At 40.8% G+C, this 14,924-nt stretch overlaps 1 long non-coding RNA gene across 1 annotated transcript in view; it reads left to right on the top strand.

Annotated features, from left to right (window-relative positions):
* Positions 1 to 7,936, top strand: part of LOC135099995 (uncharacterized) — an 86,044-nt gene extending 78,108 nt beyond the window's left edge. Inside the window, exons 3-4 of the long non-coding RNA XR_010268475.1 lie at positions 1,153 to 1,213; positions 7,161 to 7,936. This is a non-coding gene — a long non-coding RNA (uncharacterized LOC135099995). The remainder of the gene's footprint in view (positions 1 to 1,152; positions 1,214 to 7,160) is intronic.
* The last annotated feature ends 6,988 nt before the right edge of the window (positions 7,937 to 14,924 follow it).

The raw sequence follows: 14,924 nt of genomic DNA, 5'->3' as shown, positions 1-14,924 counted from the left end.
AAAGCACAAATATAGTCAAGTCCCTGAGGTGTGCGGCAAGTGCAGGCGTCATGGATAGGAAGGCTGATCATGTGGGGGGAATCGTGTGTGGTGCCCTGCTGTCACGGACCAGTAGGGAGATGAGCCTAAACAAACCTGTAGTGGTCGCGAGGCACACCGCTACCGCGCCTGAAGGTAACGGTATTGCGCTGCTTTGACGAGGACGACGAGGACGATAAGCTCACTGAAATAAAAGTGCAAATGTGTGACCTACTTTCATGCATGTAATTATCATATCGCTGAAAAAAATGTAGCACTCATATGCTTAATAACAGCGGTAATTGTTTCTCTAATGGTTGGTTATGAGTCAGGAAATGAATTATAACACTTGCATTCAATATATATTTTTTTTTGTCTTCGTGTGTGTGTGTGTGTGTGTGTGTGTGTGTGTGTGTGTGTGTGTGTGTGTATAGTGGGACGAGCTAGATGTGGTGCGTGCATGCGTTAATTTTTTTTATAGGTCAGTTAACTCACACCTTACCTGATCCTTGACCTGGTTCCTGAAAAATGTACGTAGTGTCGTTTTGAATTATATCTTTCCTCATTCAAGGTTGTGTAAGTTAAGGTCAGTTAACTTGCACTTGACTTGTTCCTTGACCTCCATGTGCTATGTAGAAAAATGTACGTAGTGTTGTTTTGAATAATGTCTCTCCTCATTCAAAGTCAGGGGTCAGGAAACGACTCACGGAATGCGGGGGAGAGTGGGCATGGTTAAGTGGGACGACGCTTGGATTAGTTTAATTGCCCTCACGCTGAGCCGGTGTGTGGCAACAGTAACGCGATAATCGGATGTTCCTCGTATGTAGGAGAGTGTGCAGCTTTGATTGATGGATCATTGCGAGTGTATGTGGCGTCAGTTTTATTATGTCACTACGCATCACGTTGTAGGTAGTGATACAATTTTTTTATACCACTTTTTGTCTTTTCTATCATTATTTTTCATGATTTATAGTTTGAATCCTGTTTTTTTTTTTTTCATCTAATTTTTTCATGATTTTTCTGTGGTTTCTAATAAATATATGTTTTTCCTCCCGTGCTAGTTTATTATTTATTTTTCATCATAATTCTTATTTTGAATACCATTAATATTCATCCTTTTTTTTTCCTCGGCAGGTTGTGATGCATGGAAGGTGCCGGGAGACGCTGAGGCGGCGGGTCACACTGGGAATCACAAGTAAGTCTGTTTGGCCAGGCCTGTGTAAATACTTGTTGGAGCACGAGGAGCTCAGCCAAAGGACTAACTGATGCTGAGTGCCCGTGTCCTGTGCGTGTAGATTTGACTGATTACGTAGCGCTAGTCAGTATCAGGAAGTCATTAGCAGCTTATTTTGTACTTTTCTTTTGGGGGGAAGGGAGGCATGGAGTGGGAGAGGAATGATAATTGAGTTTATTTATTTATTTAGCTAGTTAATCAATAGTTTATTCAGTTAGTTTCTTCCTTTGTTAGTTAGGTAGTGAGTAAGTGAATTAGATAGCTAATTAGCTCCTTCGATTGTTAGTTAGCTAGCTAATGAGTGAGCGAATATGTTAGCTAGTTGGTTAATTATTCAGTCAATTTTCTTGAAGGCCTCGACCACCTTCTTTTCTATATAGAAAATGAAATGTTCAGGGCATCTGCTTGAAGAGGCTCTAGTAAGTTTAGCTGAATATCCTAGTTTAGTTGAACATCCTTAGAGCCATTAGTGTGACCCGCCAACAAGCATCTTCCACGCCAGCGCCACAGCCACCACCACCACCACCACCGCCATTGCTACTTTAGAAGGAAAGGGCAGTATTATTTCGTTTCCTTTGTTCTCGTAGGCACCTTAATATTGTTTACAAAGAGAGGGACAGCGTGAATGTGTATACTCGCTGACCTTTGGAGGTGAGTGACCATCGCTTATCACACGCCTCCCTTCCTTATCGTAAAAGTAAACCTTCCTACTCCAAGTGAAGGTATTAAAGAATGCTGTGATTGGTTTTGTGGGAATAACGCTTGTTTACTAATTGCGAGACAATAAATATTTATTTCTGGAATGGATTAGTAGTGAAATTAATGAGGTGAATTAATATAAACCTAACCTTACTTAACCTAACACAACCTTCGGATGGAAACGCTAATGTTATTTCAGTATTATCAGTTATAATAGCTGATACCGCCTTATCTGACGATCTGGGAGAGTAATAAAGCTGTGCGAGTCATATGGCGCATGATACAGGAGAGGTTCGGCTTTCTCTTTCCAGGAGAGAAGCGCCCTTTGAAGATATGATCTGCCTGCTGCTGTTACTCCTTTCCATCGTGAAAATGAGGCCTTTGAACACGTGAGCTGCTGCTAGTTGCTTCTCCAGCGTGAACAAAGGCGCTGCCATTCACAAAAGTCGCTCTCCTACTAAATAAGGATGCACTTTTCTTCTGAAGGTGGTGCTGAAGGTAACAGGAAGCTGGATGGTGTCATTATCGTTTTGTGTTCAATACTGGCAGGGAAGTGAACACGCACTGCTATACAAATTTGGAAACATCAGGCCCAGGGGTTAGAAAGTGTGATAAAAAGCCGCTGGTGCAACAGGACTGACTGCGTGCTTAAATAACGGATTTAATTCCACGTGTGAACTCATCCAGCGTATGTAACAGAGATTCACAGCGGACTATAGTTATGAGCCACTATTCACTACACACAGACTCCACGTCATGGCATAAAATCAATGTCTCGCAACTTGCAAGCTTTAATACTTTTTTTTTCTGGAGGATTTAATTGTGTGCTGTGTGAGAGAGAGGAAGTGACAGAGACAGAGCGCAAGCCTCGTGTGACACTCTTCTGTCTAAGCGCTTTCATGCAGAGAGAAGTGATAATGTAGCTCATGTCAAAGTCTCCTGATAAGTCCTAGATAACTGCAGGTAGTATGTTCTTAAGCCTCAGAAAATGATTTGGTATAGATAATTTCGAAAGATTAGTAACATCAAAAGGAGTATTTGAGTGTTTCAGGCATATTATTAATTGCACTTACATCTCTGTTCAGTAAAATTGTCGAAGTCGGTTCAAATGAAATCACAAGTGTCGAAGTGATCAACACTCAAGGGTTTAGTCCAGTGTTACCTTTCCTGGGCAGTGGTGGGTACGTGCAAGTGTAATGCTGTGCTGCGGGGCTGGTGAGTCAGGCGCCCTTAGACCCTGGGCTGTGTGTGGGGGAGTGAGGAGAGAGAAAGGTAGGAACGCGGCCATCCTTCCCCTCCTCGTCTCTGGCTGGCTGGGTTACGTGAGCAACCGCACGAAAGTTGGTCCACTGGGTTGACTGGGGAAGTGGATACACACACACACACACACACACACACACACAAACACACACACACACACACACACGAGCATTTCACCTCACTCGGAAATCAGAGTGCTTCCAGTTTGTGTGTGTGTGTGTGTGTGTGTGTGTGTGTGTGTGTGTGTGTGTGATGAGAGTTACAAGCAAATGCAAAGTAACCTTATTTACAAAAGCAGCTCGTGCATAAACTTACGGAGGCGGTAAAACTGGACTGCTGTGTGTGAAAGTCCGCCGCAGCACACACGGCGGCATACACGACCACCGCTATACTAATACATGCATACACAAACATACAGAATGCAATAAACTATTCAATACAGTATACTAACAAGATCACCCAAACACATTCAAAACTCATACTCCTTACCCTCCACCATGAAATTATTGATCCCAAGTGCATATGTGAGTGTACGAACATAAGGAGGCTTATGGTGCTTCTGTGTATAGTGAGACTTAGATGCAGTGGGGAAACTAGAGTGGGAAAGACCGCAGTGTAAGTTCCTATAAGATGACGTGGGAAGTGACTCACTGTACGTGGTAGGATGACCTTGCTTCCCGCGGAGAGAGAGAGAGAGAGAGAGAGAGAGAGAAGAGAGAGAAAGGTCCCGTATTCAGAAACGCTTTGCTCTCTCACCACGACAATTGTCAAAGGACACAGAGATGATTAGCCAGGTTATCAAGACAATTTCTTCTTATAGTAATTTAGAAGTCTTGTTCATCAGTCACTACAATCATAAAAACACTCTTAAATATCCGTGCAGCTCAAACTATAGCCTTTTAAAGTTGTGGTGGTGCGGCTCAAGAGTGTTTCAGAATATGGTGCAGAGAGAGAGAGAGAGAGAGAGAGAGAGAGAGAGAGAGAGAGAGAGAGAGAGAGAGAGAGAGATTTAATGCACACAATAACAGTTAGTCATATTACCACGCCGCAGTTCATCAAAAGTCTTGGACAACAAAGAGCTTCAAGATGTAAGATATAATTAAGATAACATAATTTTAAAACCAATTTGATGTTTGCAGTAAACTTGCATCGAAATTCACACAAACAAGACAGTCCTCACTGCTGACGAAGGCCAGTCCTCTTAAAGGAAAAGAAACTCTTCATGTCCCTGGGTGAATGAGAGAGAGAGAGAGAGAGAGAGAGAGAGAGAGAGAGAGAGAGAGAGAGAGGGGGGGGGGGGGGTGGAATAATTGAAACACTTACTAACATCCTGCGAAAGTATAAAGAGAAAGGACGGGCCGCGCCCATCCAGGTGTGTGTGTGTGGGGGGGGGGGGGGAGTGTGAGTGTGTGCGTGTTGCGTGTATATGTGTTGGGTGTCACGTCCGCCAGACTAACCCAGCTTCCCTACGGCCTCACTCATGGCTACCCACGCTGCCCTCACATCTCTCTCCCTCTCTCTCCCTCCCGCTGTTGTCACTTCCTTTCGCGCTTTCCCAACCGTTAACCTTAACCTCCCACCACCACCACCACCAATACTACTACTCAGCCCCCCTCTGCACGTATTTCAGGCTTTGTCTTGACTGTGTGTGTGTGTGTGTGTGTGTGTGTGTGTGTGTGTGTGTGTGTGTGTGTGTGTGTGTGTGTGTGTGTGCACGCGCGCGCGCACGCACGCACGCACGCACGCACGCGCGCGTGCGTGCGTGCGTGAGTGCGTGTGGGGCGCGCGGGCGCGCGCGCGCGCGCGTGTGTGTGTGTGTGTGTGTGTGTGTGTGTGTGTGTGTGTGTGTGTGTGTGTGTGTGTGTGTGTGTACTCACACGTTAATAATAATGACAAAAAGGAATGTTATTGTTATCATTGTCATTATCGTCGTTGTCGTCGTTGTTACTACTACTACTACTACTACTACTACTACTACTACTACTACATGAAACATTTATTATATACTAAAAAAAAAAAAAAGAAATTACAAAGATAAACCGTAGTGAAATTAAAGCGAATAAAAAAAACATAAATCAATCTCGAAAGAAAGTGAATTCAGAAAACCGCCTTGATAATTCTTTGCAAAATAGATAAGCTTGTAATAACGCTTGGCGAGACTCTAGGTAGTTGATGTGGAAACGGGTAATGAATCTAGCAATGGATGGGGATCAAGCATTGCATTGTATCGAGACTGGAACTCCATGCCTGTCTCCGTATTCCCTCCTTGTGACTTGACCTTCTTTTAAACCTTTGTGCTTCTTCTCATACATGTATAAATAAAAGGGATGCTGTGTACCCCACCATGGGGCGTAATGCCACAAAAAGGGAGGGCAAAATATAAACTGAGATCCTGCTAAGAGTTTTAAGACAGGGAGGTTTCAAGACACTTATCCTTTTTTTTTTTTTTTTCCTTTTCTTGATCCCGATTGCCTTCTAGATCCAAATATATCCTCATGCCAAATCCCGACTTTTCCGCTTCCCATCCGGATTTCACTTTAAAACGCCGCTTATCTCCTTGACCCTGATTTCCTAGCTTTCAGACACGATTTTTCCTCTCGTTGATCGTGACTTCCCTTCCTTATCTCTCTTCCTGGTTTCCCCTTCTTAAATACTTAATTTCTTCCAACAATTGTTACAGCACTCGCATTTGTGTTCCACTGACAGCCCTTTATTATTGTTCTTGAGGGATCTTTGTTGCATGTGTTATGTATATTGGTGTAAGGTGTACGTGTCATGACGCAGGGAGCAACATATACAGAAACATGAGCTTAAGAAAAAAAGGTGATGTGTTCTGAGGAGTGCTTTCGTTCCTGTAGGTGGAAAAGATAGGAAAAAAAGAGAGTCGAAGAGTTTAAGATGAAGAATGGTCATATAGAGGCTGAAATAGAAAACAGAGAGACACACAGGTTAAGAAAGAAAGGTGATGTGATCTGAGAGGTGCTTTTGTTCTTGTGGGTGGAGAAGATAAGAAAAAAAAGAGGGATGAAGAGTTTAAGATGAAGTATAGTCATCGAGAGGCTGAAATAGAGAACAGAAAGTTGGTCACTGAAAGGGATGTTCTCCTATTCGTGTGTTCCTGTTGGGGGAGAAGACAAGAAAAGAAGGTTTAAGGAAGACTTAAGATGAAGAAAAAAAAAAAGGTATGTTATTTTCCTCTACATGCCTTTAAAATCATCCCTTCATCTCTCTACTCGTATGTACATTTCCTTCTGTAATTCCAAGAGTGATTACAAGTTGTGATTTGTTTGATACTGCTTAGTACAGAGGGAAGGTTTCAAGAGGGAGGTTTCAAGACACTTATCCTCTAACATTCTGACAATCGCTTCCGGCTCTGAAGACTGGGATATTTTTTTTTTTCCCTCCTTTAATTTTGTTGTTCTTGGCCGACCTCCCTCCTACATAAAAAAAAAAAAAAAACAAGAAAAGTCCTCATTGTCGTCATGTGTTATGGGAGGAACTCATTATGAAGCCCTACCACGCACGGGAAAAAGGAAGTAAGGAAGAGATAATGTTATGTACGAGTGTGTCCTTCTCAGAAACCTTTCAGAAATCAACCTTCCTCAGCTGTCCACACCACGCTGGCTATTCCTGGAGTGATGGCGTTCTCTCTCTCTCTCTCTCTCTCTCTCTCTCTCTCTCTCTCTCTCTCTCTCTCTCTCTCTCTCTCTCTCTCTCTCTCTCTCTCTCTCTCTCTCTCTCATGGTTGTTACGCAGCAGTTTATTATGTACATCTTATTTGTGGTGATATCTTCAGCTTATTTATTGAGGCAAGCGTATGATAAGGGGAACATCAAGATATACAGATATACACTGAGTAAGGGAGCTGCATCTATATTAAATGTTGTATGTTCGTGTTGCATTCTTACAAATCTTATGACGCATGTATGTTTTCTGCTTATTTATTCAGGTGGAGACTAAGAACACTGGGAAAACAAGAAGCGCTGCAAGAATCCAGTAGGGCTACAAGTGGCAGTTCCTGTGCTGTTTTTATTTTAGTGTTTTTTTTTTTTTTGTGTTATTTGGGTGTCTTGGAGTGTTTCGTGTATGTATGTGTTAATTTTTTTTTTTTTGTTATTTTGAGTTTTATTTAATTTACTTTGGTGTTTATTGTAACTGTAGTGGTAATAGTAGTGGTAATAGTAGTGGTAATGCGTTTTTTTTTTCCTTTTACTGCTACTTGACACATTTTTCCTTGAATCATTTACCACTCAGGCATTTCTCTGTGTCCTCCGGTCAACTCTAGACATTATACTGGCTAGACTCTGGAAAATCTATTCTTTTAATCCACTTTCCTTTCTTGTAGGTGTGCAGTGCTTTTGCAGCCGTGAATTGTTGCATATCACAGTGAAACCGTTAATTAAATAAAAGCTCCCTATTGTCAGCCTGCTTAATAAATGTATTCCAGTCACCTGTCCTTGTACTGTTCCAGCTGGGTCGTCTTTTCTTCTATCACATTCTTCCATTCATTCATCTCCGTTGGAAAGTGCTTGGTGTAGTCTTCCCTTAAGAAAGTGAAGGAATGGGGGGGCTGCTTACTCTACTGAACTCTTACTCTACTGGTGTAAGGATTGCTATGTACGTGAATATTTCTTGTTGAATTCGTTCTCTTGGTCAGGTATTCAAAAGTTGGCTACACCCTCTCGTGGCTTAACATTTTTCTCGTCTTAACAGTTTATTTAGAAAGGGGGGGAGGATTAAATTTGGGGTGAATGAAGAATTGGGACAGTGGGAGGAAGGGGATAAGAGATGGTGAAATAACAGAAAAACAGTAGATGAAGGAAAGACGTCTTCAGATCACTTCCTCAGATTATTATTTAGAAAGGGGGAGGGTTACATTTGGGGTGAATGAAGAGGTGGGACAGTGGGAGGAAGGGGATAAGAGAAGGTGAAATAACAGAAAAACAGTAGAAGGAAAAACGTCTTCATATCACTTTCTCAAATTATTATTTACTCACTTATCTATTCATGTGTTTATTTATCTTCTATGGAGTACCTCATGGCTCAGTATTCTCTCTTCGATCAGATAAACTTTCCAGCCAGTGTTATTTGTTTATTTAATTTATCCATTTATTTGTTATTTCTCATGGGGTACATAAAGAGAGACGTTATTGTGTTCCCTGTGTTTCTTCCCTTGACACACACACACACACACACACACACACACACACACACACACACACACACACACACACACACACACACACACACACACACACACCAGGTCCTCACTCATCCACAGCCTCTTCAATATGACGTTTTCTCTCTTCCATCCCTTCTACTCATTTTCCCTCCCTTTTTTTTCCCCTGCTTTCCTCTTCTCTTCATTTTCCCTTCTTTTCTCCCGTTTTTCTCTCCTTTATGTCTCACTTTTCAGTCGCTTTTTTTCTCCCTTTGTTTCCCTTTTTTCTCTTTTCTTTCCTTTACCACTGCCTTTTCTATTTCCTTCCTCTCCCTTCACCAGAATTCTGTACCACTCGCTTCCTTCATCCACACCACCACCACCACCACTCAATGAACGTTACGTAACCTCCTCCTATCCCTCCATTGTGACCTTGCTGTTTATTCTTGACCTTAACTAAACTGTGTGTGTGTGTGTGTGTGTGTGTGTGTGTGTGTGTGTGTGTTACTAGCTCGGTGTCACTAACCTGTCTATGTATGCTGAGATATATTTATTTATTAATGATTATGTGTGTTTTCTTTATTGATGTAAGCACATTTTGTTTCTTGCTATTGTTATTTATTTATATTTTTTGGGCTGGGTGATTTTCAGAAGAGCACAAAACTCGTGAGTTATAATCTTTGTTAGTAACTCAGTCATGTAGTTAGTTATCAGTTAGTTATTACCAGGACAAGTAGAGGATTTTTTACATGCTTTGCTACTTTGTATTCTGTTGTTTCTCTCTCTCTCTCTCTCTCTCTCTCTCTCTCTCTCTCTCTCTCTCTCTCTCTCTCTCTCTCTCTCTCTCTCTCTCTCTCTCTCTCCCTTTTCAATTAATTTCTTTTTAAGTCTACAACAAAATGTTACCGTTTTCATCTCATTTACTCAAAGAAAACGTAAATTTTAGTGGGTAGACTACTCTATATGTTTAGCTCCAAATACGTAGAGATCTTGAAATATGAAGTTCGTAAATCAAATAGAAATTGGTATATGGAACGCTAAGCTCCTTTCAACTCAGAATAATTTGTGGTGTGATAGTAGCAGTAGTTGTTTAGTTATGTTATATATATATATATATATATATATATATATATATATATATATATATATATATATATATATATATATATATATATATATATATATATATATATATTTTCTTTTTTTTTTTCTTTTTATAGAATATGACAAGTTTTGAGAGTAATTTTGTACATAAGACGACATTATGCACACACACACACACACACACACACACACACACACACACACACACGCTCTCTCTCTCTCTCTCTCTCTCTCTCTCTCTCTCTCTCTCTCTCTCTCTCTCTCTCTCTCTCTCTCTCTCTCTCTCTCTCTCAAAATGTTAACAGCACCAAAGCTGTTCTTCCTCCCTATCAGTTTTGTTAAGGAATGAATTAATAAGTGTACCATACAAGAGCAGTGATGGAGAATGAACACTAGGAACATATGTGCGTACCAGAAGCAGCCACCAGAGACTTGAGAACAGCAGTGAATAGATGATGATGCAAAGCTAAATTCCACGACTACTATTCATTTCTGTGTAGACGTAACTGCTGTTGATACTACTACTACTACTACTACTACTACTACTACTACTACTACTACTACTACTACTACTACTACTACTACTACTTGCATATTTACGAATGTTTTCAGTTGTATAGTTAGTGATTTTCCTCTACCTCCTCCTCCTCCTCCTCCTCCTCCTCCTCCTCCTATTCTTTACCTTCTTTTGAAAGACTCCCTCATCTCTCCCCCTCATCTTCCTTGCCTCTTCTCCTTTTCACTTCCCTTCCCCCATTACTCTGTTACTTTCTTCTCCCTTTCATTCCTTCCTCTTCTTCCTCGCATCCTTTCCCTTGCCATCACCTTTCCTTTATTTATTTTTTTCTGTTATCTTATTCTTTGGTCTCCCCGTCGTGTTCCTCTTTAACTCTTTCACCTTCTCTCCCTTCCTCTTCTTTCCTCTCCACTTACCCTCCACGATTTAGAGAGAGAGAGAGAGAGAGAGAGAGAGAGAGAGAGAGAGAGAGAGAGAGAGAGAGAGAGAGAGAGAGAGAGAGAGAGAGAGAGAGAGAGAGCTATCCTCGTATAAGGATCTTTACGTGTCCCACGCCATCACTTCCTGCAGCAGTCTCTCCTCCTCCTCCTCCTCCTCCTCCTCCTCCTCCTCCTTCAGGGTCCTTTGCCCCATCCTTTACCTCTGGCAATCCTTAGGCAGTCATGCTCTCCTCCTCCTCCTCCTCCTCTTCTTCCTCCTGCTCCTCCTCCTCCTCCTCCTCCTCCTCATTCTCTTTGTCTTCCTCTTCTTCGCAAGGTCCTTCGAAAATCGATATCAGTGTCGAAGGTCACTGGCCCCTTTTGACTGTTCCTTCCTTCCTTCCTTCCTTCCTTCCTTCCTTCCTTCCTTCCATCCTTCCTTTTCTCCCTTCCTTCCTTCCTTCCTTCCTTCCTTCCTTCCTTCCTTCCTTCCTTTTCTCCTTTCCTTCCCTTTCTTCCTTCCTTCTTCCCTTCCTCCTTCCTTCACTCCCTCCCTCCCTCCCTCCCTCCCTCCCTTCCTTCCTTCTTTCTTATTCTCTTCCAACATGCTTTCGTTTAACCCAATAATTCTCTCTCTCTCTCTCTCTCTCTCTCTCTCTCTCTCTCTCTCTCTCTCTCTCTCTCTCTCTCTCTCTCTCTCTCTCCATTGCACATTTTCATCTTTAATGGTGTTTGTGATCATTTGTTTGTTTTTCCTCTCCCCATCTGTGTTTTGATTCTCATTTTTTTATCCTCGTCTTAAGGTGAAAACATTTGTATTGATTTCTTTCTTTCTTTCTGTCTTCTTCTTCTTCTTCTTCTTCTTCTTCTTTTCTTTTTCTTTTTATTTTCTTCTTTTCTTCTCCTTTTTCTTCTTCTTCTTCCCAGTAAATCAGACTTCTGCTTATAATTCCTTCTTTTTTTCCTTCCTTCCTTCCTTCTTTTCGCTCCTTTCTTCATGCATTAATTCATACGATTCTTCTTTCCTTTATTTTCTCTCTTCCCTCCTTCCTTCATTCTTTTCTTTTCCATTTTTCTACTATTCTTTCTTCCTTCTTTACATATTCGTTTTGATTACTCGTTCATTCACTTATTCATTCTCTTTTCCTTTCCTTCTTTCCTTCATTCCTTCCTTCCTTCCTTCCCTCCCTCCCTCCCTCTCTCCCTCCCTCCCTTCTTTTCTATATTTAGCCAATTCTTTCTTTCTTTCTCTCCTCTCCTTCACTCATTACCTTCCTCTCTCTTCTCCTTTTCTCCTTTTTTCTCTCCTTTCATATTTCTCTCTCTCTCTCTCTCTCTCTCTCTCTCTCTCTCTCTCTCTCTCTCTCTCTCTCTCTCTCTCTCTCTCTCTCTCTCTCTCTCTCTCCTGCTCACTTTACGATTAAGAGAGCCATCGCGTTCCTCGCCTTCTTCCTATTCCCTCCTCCTCTTCCTCCTCCTCCTCCTCCTCCTCCTCCTCCTCCTCCTCCTCCTCCTCCTCTTCCTCTTTATATTTATTCAATCTCAATTTTCAACAGTCTCTCTTCCTCTCTCTTTTCTCTTCCCCTTTCTCTCCCTCTCCCGCTTCCTTCTCATTCCCTTCTCTTTCCCTCTCCCTCTTCCTCCTCCCTCCCTCCTTCTCTTTGTCCCTTTTTCTCCCTCCCCTTCTTGTTCCTTTCATCCTGTTTGCCTTCTCTCCATTCACTTCGCCTCTTATCTTTTGTCTTCCAGTTTCCTTTTCTATCTTTTATTTCTCATCTCTTTTTTTTTTGTTTTGCATCTCTCCTTTCTTTTTTCTCCTCTACTTTCTACTTTTTTTCTATCCTCTTTCTTTTCGCTTGCTTTCTCTTCGTTTTCTTTTCTGTTTTCTCTATTCCATGTTCTCTACTCCTTCACTTTTATCCATTTTCTCTGGCTTTTCTTTTTTTTCTTTTTTCGAGTGTTTTTTTTTCTCTCTGCCTTCCTCCTGCTTTCCGTTCTAAAATTTCTCTTCCTTCATTTTTAGAATTTCTCTTGCTTTTTTCCTCGTAACTTCATCCACTTTTTCATTTATACACACACACACACACACACACACACACACACGCTCTCTCTCTCTCTCTCTCTCTCTCTCTCTCTCTCTCTCTCTCTCTCTCTCTCTCTCTCTCTCTCTACCTATACCCTCATTTTACCTCCTTTCCTCCTCCTTTCCTTCCAGCACTCTGCCTTTCCTCCCTCCTTCCTTCCATCATTCTGCCTTGCCTCCCTCCCTTAACTTTTTTTTTTTATTACAAGTCCGGACCTGTACAATTTTTTTTTAAATGCGATAACATCTTTTCATCTAAGGCTACAGATGATCAAATCATGAAAATTAGAAAAATAATTTTGATATAAAATGTTTATATCAAAAAGTGTGTTTTTCTAAGTGTCTTATTATTTTTTTTTTTAAGTGGAATATGATTAAATTAACTGTACCTCACTTCTTAGAATTCAAAAAAGACTATTTTACAAATGCATAATTGTTCTTTTTAAGTAAACAATATATCGCGTTTATGAGATGGAAATTTTTTAATTGAAATTTTTTTAACACTTTTAATACAGATCCGGAGCTGTGCAAAAAAAAATTGAAATAAAATTGCAATAAAAGTTTTTTTTTTATCTAAGGTTACAGATGATTAAATCACGAAATGTAGAGAAGAATTTTAATATAAAAAGTTTTTATCAGCCTAAAATGTCTTTTTTTAAGTGTCTTCATTTTTTTTTTTAATATCATTATCATCTGTACAGTACTCTTAAGGACTCAGAAGACTATTTTATATATTTATTATTGTTCTTTAAGTAAAGAATATATCCAATTATCAGTTAAAAATTTTCAAATTGAAAACTTTTACGTAAAGAACATACCTCTGTTAGATTAAAAAAATTGAATGGAAATTTTATTTTATTTATTTATTTATTAATTTTTATTAATTTTTTTTTTCATTTTATCACAGGTCCGGACCTTAACAAAAAACTGAAAAATCGTTGCGATTAAAGATGACAGATAATTAAATAATGAACGGTACGTGATGAATATTGATGTAAAAATTATATATCAATGGAAAAAGTTTTTTTTTCAATGTCCATTTTATTTTAAAGTAAAGTATTATGCTACTATGCTACACTCCTGACAACTCTAAATAATATTTTAATTATATACAATGGTTTTCCTTTAAAGGTTTGTTGCTTTGTGGGAAATAATTAGCTAGCGTGTTTTCTTTTTTTTTTTACTTTCTCTTCCTCTCTCCTATTTTACTCAAAGTCTTTCCCTCCTTTTTTCTGTTTGAAATTTGTTTGTTCCTTTCTGTGTGTGTGTGTGTGTGTGTGTGTTGTGCGTTTTTTTTTTCTTATCTCTCTCTCTCTCTCTCTCTCTCTCTCTCTCTCTCTCTCTCTCTCTCTCTCTCTCTCTCTCTCTCTCTCTCTCTCTCTCTCTCTCTCTCTCTCTCTCTCTCTCTCTCTCTCTCTCTCTCTCTCTCTCTCTCTCTCTCTCTCTCTCTCTCTCTCTCTCTCTCTCTCTCTCTCTCTCTCTCTCTCTCTCTCTCTCTCTCTCTCTCTCTCTCTCTCTCTCTCTCTCTCTCTCTCTCTCTCTCTCTCTCTCTCTCTCTCTCTCTCTCTCTCTCTCTCTCTCTCTCTCTCTCTCTCTCTCTCTCTCTTACACACACACACACCTTAAGTTACCTATCTTTATTTGGGTCACTGAGCCTTTTAATGTCGGTATGTGTAGACCTAATTGATCCCTGACCACCACCTGATACGCAGAGGAGCAGAATTTGGAGGGCGAGACCGCGAAGGAGGAGGAGGAGGAGGAGGAAAGGAAGTCGACTCGGGGTCTGCAGATGCATGTACGGTGTCGCATTGATCGCGGGGGTGGTGGTGGTGGTTGTGTGTGTGTGTGTGTGTGTGTGTGTGTGTGTGTGTGTGTGTGTGTGTGTGTGTGTGTGTGTGTGTGTGTGTGTGTTTGCGCACTTGGTAAATGTGGTGTGAGGATTTGCGTTGGTAGTGGCATAATAGTAGTAGTAGTAGTAGTAGTAGTAGTAGTAGTAGTAGTAGTAGTAGTAGTAATGGTATGTGTTAATGTGGTGATTATAGGAAAAATAATGGTAGTTTGTGGGAGTTGTAGTAGTAGTAGTAATAGTAGTAGTTGTGGTGTTGATGGTAATTGTGGTGGTGGTGGTGGAGGCGATGCTTGCTACCACCAGTAAGAAGCAAGAGTAGGTCAGTCAGGTACCCACTCTTCTTTCTCTATCCATTTTCTTTTTTAAGTCTCTCTTTCTCTCTTTTCTTTGCACTGAGGCTGGCCGTGTGTGTGTGTGTGTGTGTGTGTGTGTGTGTGTGTGTGTGTGTGTGTGTGTGTGTGTGTGTGTGTGTGTGTGTGTGTGTGTGTGTGTGTGTTTGCCTGATGAGAGCAGAATCCCCGAACAATATCTTCTTACTTCACTTCAGCCTCACAAACACTTGCTTTACTCTCACCTGCTT

Source organism: Scylla paramamosain, chromosome 4 (genome assembly GCF_035594125.1).
Source record: "Scylla paramamosain isolate STU-SP2022 chromosome 4, ASM3559412v1, whole genome shotgun sequence".
NCBI lineage: Eukaryota > Metazoa > Arthropoda > Malacostraca > Decapoda > Portunidae > Scylla > Scylla paramamosain.
The sequence above is the reverse complement of the archived record's forward strand: the minus strand, read 5'-3'. Positions and strand labels throughout refer to the sequence as shown.